Source organism: Diplotaxodon limnothrissa, linkage group LG23, assembly GCF_057381915.1.
Source record: "Diplotaxodon limnothrissa isolate DT_005_m linkage group LG23, D_limnothrissa_male_GT1.1, whole genome shotgun sequence".
Classification (NCBI taxonomy): Eukaryota; Metazoa; Chordata; class Actinopteri; order Cichliformes; family Cichlidae; genus Diplotaxodon; species Diplotaxodon limnothrissa.
This window is the reverse complement of record NC_140617.1, coordinates 17,498,389-17,511,724: the sequence shown is the minus strand read 5'-3', so window position 1 is coordinate 17,511,724 and position 13,336 is coordinate 17,498,389.

Here is a 13,336-nt window from a genome sequence, read left to right as displayed (position 1 = left end):
TGTTTTGCCCCTTTTTTCCTTTGCCTGGTTTTTTGCTACCGGAAGGCATCCAAGCGACTTAACAAGAGCACGAGTCAGAAACTTTACGTTCTGCAGAAGCGGCAAAGAAGGACCGAAGGTTGCCGCTATATTAGTCAGAAAACTGCTCCGAAAGTGAGAGGATTACGCACGCGTCACCGGCGCACAGAGTTAATCGGCCCGCGGCGCGGCAAGGGAAAACTGGAAAACGGGACGTGAAAGAGGATGCGCTTCAGTCTTCCCATGTTTTCCGGATCCTTTCGGCAGTAAGAAAACCCCGCATCTGAAAAGTAAGAGGCTGTGCCTGCTTTACGGTTTGTGAAAATTCCTGTATGGTTAAGTGGTACATGGCCTGTGTAAAGGATTAATTGCATTGAAAGGTTTATGGCAGCGCAATTAATATGGAGCAGCAGGAAAAAAGAGTTTCCAAGCCAACCTTTAAAGCACAAGAGGAAAAGCTTCAGCATCTTAAAGTGACAAGGAAAACCAAGTTGGGTTATCTTACTAGAAAGATAAAAGAGATTGAGGAGCTTATGGAAGATGACGGCAATTTTGAGGAAGTGTCTGTTAAATTAGCCACTGACTTCTCAAAAATATATATTGAGTTTTGTGAAAACAACGATGCAGTTAAAAATCACTTGACTGAGTCGGAACTTCTTCATGATCAGACACAGTGGTATGAGCCAAAGGCTAGCTATTTGAGAAGTTTTGTGGAGAAAGTTGAGAGATGGTTAAAAGGAGTGGAAATGCAAGCAGATGAAGCAAGAATGGTTGATGCTGAAGTTGAGCCTGCAGACAGTGCTTCAGCAATATCGTCCAGATGCAGTAAAGCACATCGAAGCAGTCGAACCTCTTCTGTTGTGTCTTCAACCACATATTCTGCCAGGCTAAAGATTGAGGCAGAGAGGGCTGCTCTGGTAGCGCGTGCTGAGGCATTAAAGAAAAAGATGGAGATTGACAGACAAGAAGCTGTTCTTAAGGCAAAAAGGGAGGAATGGGAGTTGCAAACAGCTATTGCTGCAGCTAACGCAAAGCTTGAGGTGCTGACTGTGAAGGAGCCAGCCCATAACACTTCTGCTGACTTGGTCAACAAAATGGCTACCTGCCAAAGAGCTCCGGGCCAAAGTATTGGGGCCAGTTTTGGTTTGGTTCAGCCAGAACATGGAGTTGTCGGTCGAGAATGTGAGTCAGAGGTAATGCAGGGCTCAGAAAGGAGTAGCAGGCTTCCTCATCCATTGAATAAGAAGGATAATAGCCAGTCTATTACTAGTCAAGGCAGGATGGCTGATGTTAAAGACTTGTTGGATGTCATGAAGCAACAAAACGAGATTACAGAGCTCCTAGTAAAACAACAGAAAGCATCCACTCTCCCTCCTTTGGATGTTCCAGTATTCAGTGGGGATCCACTGGAGTTTGGGTTTTTTATGAAAGCGTTCGAGCATGGGATTGAGGAAAGGACAGACAGCAATAGAGATAGGTTGCGCTTCCTGGAGCAGTTCACCCAAGGGAGACCCAAGGTTCTTGTTTGTAGCTGTTCGCACATGTATCCTGACAGGGGCTACGCTGAAGCTAAGAGGCTTCTGCGCAAGCATTTTGGGGATGAATATACTATTGCCTCAGCCTACATTGAAAGAGCTCTAAAATGGCCTGTAATCAAGCCAGAGGATGGTGATGCACTGATGGAGTTTGCTATGTTCCTCACTACTTGCTGTAACACAGTAGATAGCATGGAGTACATTGAGGAGATGGATAGCCCTACTAATATGAGAACAGTCATCTCCAAGCTTCCTTTTAAATTAAGGGAAAGGTGGAGGGGTTTCGCCTGTGACATTCAAGAACATACAGCAATGAGAGCTAGATTCGCTGATCTGGTCAGTTTTGTAGAGAAGCAGGCAAAGATCGCTTCTCACCCATTGTTTGGTAACATTCAGGACACCGCTTTGTCTAGAGACAAGGGCAAAGCAAAGGTATGCAAAGAGAATGCTCTGAAATTCAAGGAGAGGGAAAGCATCTTTGCTACTAATACAGCACCTGTGTCAAACAGTGCAGAGCAGACAAAGAGAGAAAGGGAAAATGTAGGCTCTACAGGTGGAAGACAGTGTCTTTTCTGTCATAAGGGAGGACATAACCTCAGTACCTGCAGACTCCTCAAGCAAAAGCCTCACAGAGAAAGGCTTGATTTCCTCAAATCAAAGAGCTTGTGTTTTGGTTGCCTGTCACAGGGGCATCTGAGCAAAGGCTGCCAGCAAAGACACACGTGTGAGACTTGTTCTCAGAAACATCCCACCATTCTGCATAAGGAGCAGTACTCTTCTCCTAATAGTGACAGTAAAAGTATCAGAGAACCAGCAGCAGGCAGTGAAACATGCGGTTGTACCGGGGCTGGCGAAGCAGTCTGTGCACTCTCAATTGTGCCTGTGAAGGTCAGATGTTCAAGGAGCAACACAACAGTTGAATCATACGCGTTCTTAGACCCAGGAAGCACTGGAACCTTTTGTACAGATGAGCTGATGAGGGATTTACAGGTCACAGGAAAAAAGTCCAACATTCTGCTCCACGCCATGGGATAGGAAGCGACAATCAGTACTCATGTCGTTAAGGGTCTCGAGGTCAGTGGTTTGGATGAGGACAACTTTTTGAAGATTCCCCAGGTTTTCACACAGGCAGAGATTCCAGTAACAAAGGAGAACATTCCACAACAAAGCGATGTGGACAGATGGCCTTATTTGAAGGAGGTTCAGCTCAAGCAGATTGATGGAAAAATTGGTATGTTAATAGGCATGAATGTACCAAAGGCGCTTGAGCCCTGGAAGGTTATCAACAGTGAGGGCAACGGCCCATATGCTGTAAAAACTGCACTAGGCTGGACGATTAATGGACCTCTGCTAAGAGAAGAGGGTATTGCTCAAGGAGCTGTTGAGTGGTCACCGGTGATGGTGAACAGGATATCGGTGACAAAGCTAGAGGAGCTCTCGCAGCAGCAAATGAAGTATGACTTCCCTGAGCATGAGTTATCTGAGAAAATAGAAATGTCAGCCAGAGACAGACAATTTATGGAGTCTGTGTCACTGTCAGTGAAGCAGGTTCACGGTCACTACACCATTGGCCTTCCTTTAAAGAACAAGGGGGCTGCATTTCCAAACAACCGTGTTGTGCCGGTACAAAGAGCAGAAGGCCTGAAACGGAGGCTGTTAAGAGACAGTGAGTTTCATCAAGAGTACACAAAGTTTATGACAGAGACACTGGAAAGGGGCTATGCCGAAGAAGTTCCCGTGGCAGAAACTTGTAAAAGTGGTAGCAGAATATGGTATCTCCCACATCATGGGGTGTACCACCCAACCAAGCACAAGTTGAGAGTGGTATTTGACTGTGCATCCACGTATCAAGGCATGTTACTGAACTCTCAGCTGTTGCAGGGGCCAGACTTAACCAATTCCCTCATAGGTGTTTTGATGAGGTTCAGGCAGGAACCAGTTGCCTTCATGTCTGATATTGAAGGCATGTTTCATCAAGTCAGGGTTCCCGCTGAAGATGCTGATCTGTTGAGATTCTTGTGGTGGCCGAAGGGAGATCTTGATAAAGGCCTCAAGGAATACAGAATGGTAGTTCACTTGTTCGGTGCAACTTCTTCACCAAGCTGTGCATGCTACGCGCTGCAAAGGTGTGCTGAGGACAGTCAGGCGAGGTTGAACCATATTGCGACGAACACTGTTCTGAGGAACTTTTATGTGGATGATTGCCTGAAGTCTGTCAGCACTGAAGAGCAGGCAATCTCACTGATTCGGGACCTCAGGACTTTGTGCGCTGCAGGAGGTTTCAAGCTCACTAAGTGGATTTCCAATAGCAGAGCAGTGCTTGCGTCTATACCTGAGGATGACAGGGCCAAAGAAGTCAAGGAGCTCGATCTTGAAAGGGACTGCCTCCCTATTGAAAGAGCTTTAGGGGTCCAGTGGTGCGTGGAGTCTGACACGCTGAAATTCAGAGTTCTGGTTGAGAGCAAACCACTCACAAGGAGAGGACTGCTTTCGATGGTAAAGCCAGAAGCTCTGTCTCTGCAGTGGTAACAATGGGTCGGCAGTTTGCACCACTTAGCTAGGTTTGAGGTAGACAGATGTGTGAGACCAGTCAACCTTGGCAAGATCTCTTCAGCTCGACTTCATCACTTTGCCGACGCAAGTAAAAGGGGGTATGGCATAGCCACATATCTGGTTTCAAAGAACAATCTGAACCAGCCACATAGCGCTTTCATTATTGGTAAAGCCAGGGTTACACCATTGAAGCCAGTTACCATACCACGACTCGAGCTTACTGCTGCAGTGGTGGCAGCAAAGATGGACAGGATGGTAAGAGCCGAACTGGAGTTAGAGTTGGAGGAGTCTGTCTTTTGGACGGACAGCACGTCGGTGATTAAGTACCTCAAGAATGAAACAGCGAGGTTTCGTATGTTTGTTGCCAATCGAGTTGCTGCCATCAAGGATAGATCAGCTGTCTCTCAGTGGAGATATGTGAACACCTCGGCCAATCCTGCAGACTTTGCTTCCAGAGGGCTCAGTGTTGGTGCCTTTCTCAAGGCAAAGACATGGATCACGGGTCCAGATTTCATTTTGAAACCAGAAATGGAGTGACCAGAAATGCCAGACAGTGTATGCCAGCCAATCTGTAATGACCCAGAAGTCAAAGAAGCATCAGTATATGCTCTTGTGGTTGAAGAAGCTGCAGACGCCACCTCTCAGCTCATTCATCAGTACTCAAGCTGGCGTCGGGTTAAAAGAGCCGTTGCATGGGTCCTGAGATTAAAAGGTGTGCTGAAGCTTCTTGCTCAAAAGAGGAAGGATTTAAAAGCAAATCTCTATGATGGAAGGTTGGAGCAGGAGAAGCAAATGACACACTTCAAGGCTAACCTTCCCATCTTGCCACTTTCTGTGAGTGACATGGCTGAGGCGGAAGTGGAGATAGTGCGCTTCAGTCAAGGGCAGCGGTTTGGCAAAGAGGTTGCCAAGCTGCAACAAGGAAAGACAGTGTCAAAGGATAGCCCTCTTTGTCAGTTGTCGCCAGTTGTACAGGATGGCATTCTGAGAGTGGGTGGCAGATTGAGCAGATCTAGCATGCAAGAGGAGTTAAAACACCCTGCAATCTTGGCTAAGGATCAGCATATAGCCACTCTCATTCTCAGATCTACTCACAAAGATCTTGGGCATTGTGGCAGGAATCATGTCCTATCAAAGGTACGGCAGAAGTACTGGATACTAAGATCTCATGCTGCTGTCCGGAAGATTTTGTCCCGGTGCGTCGCCTGCAGACGGCATCATGGGAAAGCGGCAAGTCAGATCATGGCAGATCTTACTACTGAAAGGCTCACGCCCGATGAGCCACCGTTCACAAGTGTCGGTGTGGACTACTTTGGTCCTTCGAAATCAAAAGGGGTAGGTCCATGATCAAAAGGTATGGTGTAGTTTTTACCTGCTTGACAGTGAGGGCTGTGCATATTGAGCTGGCAAATTCGTTGGACACGGACTCTTGTATTTATGCATTGCGGAGGTTCATTGCTAGGAGGGGACAGGTTCAGTTGATGCGTTCTGACAATGGAACAAACTTTGTAAGTGCAGAGAGGGAGCTGCGGGAAGCAGTGCGTGCTTTGGATAATGCAAAGATTCAAGAAGCCTTGTTGGTTAAAGGCATCACATGGATATTCAACCCCCCAGCTGCCTCGCATTTTGGAGGAGTTTGGGAGCGGCAGATACAGTCCATACGCAAAGTGCTCAGCTCCGTTGTGGAGCAGCAGATCCTTGATGAGGAGGGTCTGCACACACTGCTGTGTGAGGTAGAGGCGATTATCAATAGCCGCCCTATCTCAAGAGTCTCAACCGATCCGAACGACCTGGAGGCCTTGACGCCAAACCATTTGCTTTTGATGAAAGCCAAAACTCCGCTACCTCCTGGAGTATTCAGCAGGAGCGACTTGTACTCGAGGCGTAGATGGCGTCAAGTCCAGTACTTGGCGGATTTGTTTTGGAGACGGTGGATTAAGGAGTATCTGCTGGACTTGCAAAAGAGACACAAGTGGGCCCTTCCACAAAAAATATCAGTCAAGGTGATATTGTCCTCATCGTGGATGATTCCTCTCCAAGAAATTCATGGCTAATGGGTCGAGTGATTCAGACGTTTGAGGATGCCAAAGGTCGGGTTCGTCAAGCCAAGGTGAAAACCAGCAAAAACATTCTCCTACGACCTGTGGCGAAGCTTTGTGTGCTGCTAGAGTGTGATATGTAGCGCCCCTTCTACATATTACTCAAGAGACAGCGGGAAAGGCTGGTCTCCTACAGTGAGTCATGTGCTTGAACCTCTGACTCCATTTCCTAATCTCCCCAACATACACACATACTCGCATCCGCGAAGACATGTTCCAGCTTAAGAAGAGTTCCTGCTGTAACAAGACAAAATGAAGTTTCTGTTGGAATAAGGACATTAATGTGCCATATGAGCAGTTCAAGTACTTTGTATATTTGCCTGTTCGTTATCTGGAAGGTTTGATTTGTTGTTCTGAACAATATATAAATGTATGTGTAAGAGTAATTGTTTTGTGGCTCACAAGAACAATTAGGGGCCAGGATGTTGGAGCCAAGTCCAGGCCAATATTTTACTCAGTTACATCATGCCATATTTAAGTATTTGTCATGATCTTTAAGTTTCTATTATAATCTTGATCATTTTATGTTATAATGTAATATGCTGTGCTCCATAAATTAATCCTGCTTTATTAGTCTGTTGTTGTTGTAAAGTGTTGGTAGATGTTGTAAAGGGGTGTGTATTTGGCCCGCATGCGGAGGGGTGTGGGTAAAAGGTTAGGTAAGCAAGCAGGACGTGGAGCAACAGTTTTCTGACCGTCGCCGTTTTAATGTTATTTTTTGTTGTAACACAAAGGGAATATAAATGGAGCTCCCACCAGAGGCATTTGTTTTGTACCTTTCGATTTGTATGGAAAATAAATGTTTTGCCCCTTTTTTCCTTCGCCTGGTTTTTTGCTACCGGATGGCATCCAAGCGACTTAACAAGAGCACGAGTCAGAAACTTTACGTTCTGCAGAAGCGGCAAAGAAGGACCGAAGGTTGCCGCTATAGAAACCTAAACTGGGAAAAACTAAATAACAAACCTGAGAGCATATGTGGAGCAGGGAAATTATTTTACTGCTATTGTTAAATAATCATCATCATTACCATTGCATTAATAATATAATCTGCAGCATTGATATTGCATTCAGAGGTTTAAACAGTGTGTGTGTCTTTCAGAAAGACTAAGTTGCAGGAGTTGACAGGAAGTTGCAGAGAGTTTGCAGAAGTGAAAGCAGAGTCTAAGTTATTCTGAGGAGCAGGTTGGACGAGGCTATTTGAATTACTAGGTTATTCAAATTGTCTGTTATACTTTTATATTCTTTTATTAAGCTTTTAGTAGAGGTTCTTGATTAAAACATTTATTCAACATAGTGCATATAGTTTCAGTTAGGTTATTACACATAAGGATGAGCCTCTGGTCTGGTAAAAGGTCAGAAGTGCAACGGGTGAGATGAGAGAGCATGTAAGGTCAACACATACACACACACACATTAGTTAGACTCATTTATAGGTGAGAAGTTGGTCATGTTTGTCTCTGGAAAGAGGAACAGCGTCTGGCAGGATGTGGGGCTCGTGTTCCAGACGAGATAGAAGACAACGTTCTTTTAAATCGCGTTAAAAGTCATTGTGGTTTTGATTTGACGTATGTATATATTCTGTCTGTGACGTATGAAGGGGCGTCATTAATTCAAACCCTGATGCTATAAAAATCTGTGTATGCTTTGATTAAGTCGAAGATCAATCCCTGTCTGCGTACAGACTGGTCTTCCCACGCGTGTATTCATTAAAATCAATTGTTTGACCAAGATCTTCTGGACCTGGTTGTTTGTACTCTCCTTCCTCAATAATGTGAACCTTAACACATACAAAAAGGGCTGCGGAGGCAGAGAGACACAGAGACGGGAACAACGCACCATGGAACGCAGAGAAATGCAGAGCTACACAGATGAACTCGGACGAGCCGACAACGAACACAGACCGACACCCACTAAATATACACACACAAGGTAATCGGGTAATCACACACAGGAGGGGAGAACAGCCAGTGTTGGGAAGGTTAGTTTTAAAATGTATTCCATTACAGATTACAGAATACATGCCCCAAAATGTATTCTGTAACGTATTCCATTACGTTACTCAATGCGAGTAACGCATTCTGAATACTTTGGATTACTTAATATATTATCATGCTGTTTACAACTACGTGAATATACTATTGCTGTGATTTATTACTGTTACTGAAGGTCCGCGGCTCGGAACCGTAGTAAAGGGACCTCTGGCTAACACGTCGGGCTCGTAGCCAAAAAATAGCTTTACTTTGTTGTCTGGGTCAACTTTGCTTGCGAGAGACAGAGAGAGGCGTTGAAAGGCTGCTCCAACGGAACTTATTGTTTTTGGAGGAAAACACGAACACGGTGTACAGTCGAGTCTTAATAGCATACTTACAACTGGGCTCGTCAGGCACTCTTTTGCTCGATGACAGCTCGTACTTTTCCTTTTTCTCCCTCCCTCGCTCACAGACACATAACCGGTATGGCAGTCCATTCTCCCTGCAGCACGGACTACACTGCCTATGATGCTACATTCTTTAGAGCTATACCTGTAACATTCTGCCTATTAGCTTAGCACAACAACAACAAAAAGGCGCTCTCTCACCCAGGAAACATGCAGAGAGAGAGAGCTAACCATGGCAACTGTAACGCTGCCGCCTGGAACAACAGAACGTAGCTGTCAAACAAAACCCAAACAGTCCTGACCCGCCACAATATGAAACAGGTAAGTACCACAGTGTAATCCATTTATTTCAACAAAGTAACTGTATTCTAAATACCACCTTTTTAAACGGTAACTGTAACGGAATACAGTTACTCATATTTTGTATTTTAAATACGTAACGGCGGTACATGTATTCTGTTACTCCCCAACACTGAGAACAGCTGATCCTAATACACACGATGACTGGAGGACACAAGCTGAACACAATGACAACAGACACAGACCTTCAGAATAGAACAGGAAATCCAGAACACGAGCCTTCAAAGTAAAGCAGGAAACACACAGACTGATTTACAACACAACACGGGGACACAAACAGAGCACCGAGGACAGACACAGGTAGGGCTGATAAAACACTAAACTTCAGGTTCAATAAACACAAGGCACAAAAATGAACTTCAAGGAAACACAAAACACTGGGTCAAAATGACCCAGGACCATGACACGGACAAGGATCCAATCACCTGGCTTCAATCTGCAAGAAATAGGTGAAAAAGAGTCTTGCGGCAGTTTATTGTTCAAAACGACTTCTCTGTTTGTCAACAATTGAGTCATCCAATCTGCCAGGGTGGTTTCACGGATTGATTTATCTAGTGGCTCGCTAATAACTGGCAATGGAAAAGGTTGCCCATGTATAATTTCAAATGGGGACAGTTTGTTATTTCCTTTTGTTATTCTCATCCACATTCTGGCCAAGGTCTGCCAGTTTCTTCCATTGTTTTCCTGAGCCTTTGTTTTATAGTGCCATTTGTTCTCTCCACTAATCCTGCACTCTGTGGACGGTAGGCACAACGGTGTTTTAAACTGAAACCTAGTGCTTCAGATACTTTGCTGATCACGTCATTTACATAATGGGTTCCATTATCTGATCTCATCAGAGTAGGAATTCCATATGTTGGAATGAAATGGTTGCATGGACGCTTTGCAACTGAGATTGCGTCAGCTTTTTTCACTGGATAGATTTCTGGCCATTTTCCTGCTACTTTCATTATGTCATCAGCGTCTAGTGCTGCTCCGTGTTTTGGCCATTGTTTTTGGTCTTTGGGTGGTGCTGCTTTTTGTTCGTCCTGCAGTATAGATAGTGGAATGGTGTGATTTTCATGAGTTGTTGACAAGACTGTGGTTGCTATAGCTGCTGTTTTTGCAGCTTTGTCAGCAAAATTGTTTCCCTTTGTAATTTCAGAGTCATCCTTCTGGTGTGCTGAACATTTGCAAATTGCTAAATGTCATATCACATAAGGAGTTTCCTCCCATGTAAACAGATGTGTGCCATGATAAAACCTTCCTCCACACACTAGAAATAAGAAACTAATTTCAACCCTCTGTTACATCTTATTCACTTATGTTATAATCCAGTCATTTTTCAAGTCTAGTATCAATAAACAAATTTGCATATCAACTTATAATGCGCTAAGTTGACAGGTCAACAGAAATGCATGTTCAAAATATTATCACAAAAGAGAATTTCTTTCATACAGTAAATTACTTGTGTTGCATCAGTCAAACAGAAAGCATCTCACAATTTATTGTATTACCAACTAAATTTATTGTCTGATTATTGCTTGGTCATACCAGACTCTCTCTGTGTCTTTATTTTTTCTTCTCTGTTTTCACAAACGTTTCACCTATTGTCCTGCCCAGAATGAATAGAATGAATGAAAGCAGATAATTCACACAAACACATATTAAATGAAATAGAGAGATGCATAAAGTATATTAAGGGATATTGGCTGTCATTGTTCAGCCAAGGAAAGTGTGTGAAAAGGAAAATGTCTCCAGCTTGGGAAAGGGTGAAACTGCAGATCGCCCGCAGCCCTTGGTGGATACAAAATAAAATATAAATAAAATATTGTAATATACCATTGCTGTTATATAAAAAAATAATAGCATTAATAATGAAATAATATTAATATGAAGAGGCACCTCAGTCAGTTATGATGTGAGGTGATTAATTGCTAAAAGCAGTCTGCATTAAGCTTAAGTTTTGCTCAAACTCAATACAATGATATATGAGGTGAAGAAAATAAAGAACATTAATTAAGTGCATAGAGGCACTTGACCTGCTTGAAAACCTGTCATCCTAGATGAGACATTGTTGAGATATAGAGCACACCCATACTAACAACTAATAAGCTAAACCCTGTATACAACAGCTAAAGCTACAAAATTGAGAAGCTAAATTAAATATGTGGTCACTGCTAAGCTGATGAGCAAGTTTTTTAAAAACTTTTTTAGAGCACATTAAAGCACATTTTTTAGAGCAGGAGCTGCATGCTATTAAAGCTCAAACATGCAGCTGTCTGTGAGTTCAGTTTTTTTCCCCTCACACTTCAGATTTGTTTTTGAAAGCAGCCTTTTTGTGTGTGTCCTGACTTATGTGTGTAAAGCGTTCATGCCATCAGCAACTTGTTTTTTTTTTTTCTCTTTTTGTTTTGTTTTGTTTTTTGTTTGTTTGTTTGTTTTGTTGAATTGAAAAAATAAATAAATTTGTGATCACACTTGTGGATCACAGTGACACATAACGATTAGGCAATCAGCATTTTCAGTTGTGTCTTTACTGTTGTTCTCTGTGTAGTGTGCTGAGTTTTTTGCTTTTTGTTTTTTGTTTTTTTTGACGTGTTGCTTGAGTGAGGAGTACTGTGACTCCTGAAGTAGCTCTCACCATGCGACCTTGATGATGATAAGTTCAAAGCCAGCTGAGAGCTGGGTTGTCTGCTTTGTTTTAGGTGATAAGGCAGAAAAGTTCAAACTTAGTTTCTTGTTTTGAAAAAACAAAAACAAAGAGGTTTTGTGTTTCTCAGCAAAGAACAAATACAACTTCATTTTCTGTTTTTGAGAAAGGCGAATTTAAAATAATAATAATAATACAACAAACAAAGAGTGATGTTTTGTTTAAGTGGTGAAGAAAGCTAAATAATAAATATTATTATTATAAATAAATATAAATAATATTAAGGGCATTTGGAATATTTTTAAAGAGGTATTGGGTAATAAGAACACACCCAAAGTTCGGCCTAATTATTTTATTAATAATAATCAAGTTGTTAAAGATAAGACCGAAGTAGCAAACGAATTCAATTCTTTTTTTGTAAATGTTGGACCTACTTTAGCAAATCTAATCAGGAAAAATGATGATCCAGGAGATGAGGAAGCCTGGATAGGTGATAATAGAATGGTTAATTCCATATTCTTAGCCGATACTACCATAAAAGAAATAGTAGCAATTGTAAAAAATTGTAAAGATAAAAAATCTACTGATTGTGATGGTATAGACATGGTCATAATTAAAAAGACAATAGATTGTATAAGTACTCCTCTTTGTTATATTTTTAATCTTTCGCTACAGTCAGGAGTATTCCCTGACAGAATGAAAGTGGCAAAAGTAATACCATTATATAAATCAGGAGATAAGCATAGTTTTAATAATTATAGGCCAGTGTCTCTTTTATCACAGTTTTCAAAATTGCTAGAAAAACTCTTTGCACAAAGACTTGATAGTTTTATTGAAAAATATCATCTAATACATGAAAACCAATTTGGATTTCGTAAAAATAGGTCAACGGCATTAGCGTTGTTGACTTTTATTGAAGATATTTCATCTGCAACACATAATAATAAATACACAGTGGGAGTATTTGTTGATTTAAAAAAAGCTTTTGATACGATACAACATTCTATTTTGATTTCTAAATTGTATAACTATGGAGTGAGAGGAGTAGCATTGAATTGGTTAATGAGTTATTTAGAGAATAGGTTGCAATATGTTTATTATTTTGGCAATACTTCTGAAAGACTGAAGATTGTATGTGGTGTTCCTCAAGGTTCTATTTTGGGACCTAAACTCTTTAATTTATATATTAATGATATTTGTGACGTATCTAAAAGGTTAAATTCGATTTTATTTGCAGATGACACAAATTTTTATTGCTCTGGAGAGAATTTGAAAGACTTGGTTGAAATTATGACTTCTGAGATGTTAAGAATAAAAAAATGGTTTGATGTAAATAAATTATCTTTGAATCTGACAAAAACGAAATATATGATATTTGGCAATCGTGTAAAGGAGGATAAAGTCATTATGTTTATAGAGGAAGAATTGATTGAAAGAGTTACTGAATTTCGTTTTTTGGGTGTAATAGTGAATGAGAATTTGACATGGAAATCTCATATTGAACATATTAGAAAGAAAATGGTCAAAAGTATTTATATTTTGGGTAGTATAAGAGATTTATTAAATTATAAAACAATGCGTATTTTATATTTTTCTTTGTTTTTTTCATATATCAACTATTGTGTTGAAGTTTGGGGGAATACATATGAGAATACCATAAAACCTTTAAACCTATTACAGAAGAAAGTTATACGAATAATTCATAATGTTAAATATAGAGAACATACAAATAAATTATTTATAGAATCAAAATTATTAAAAT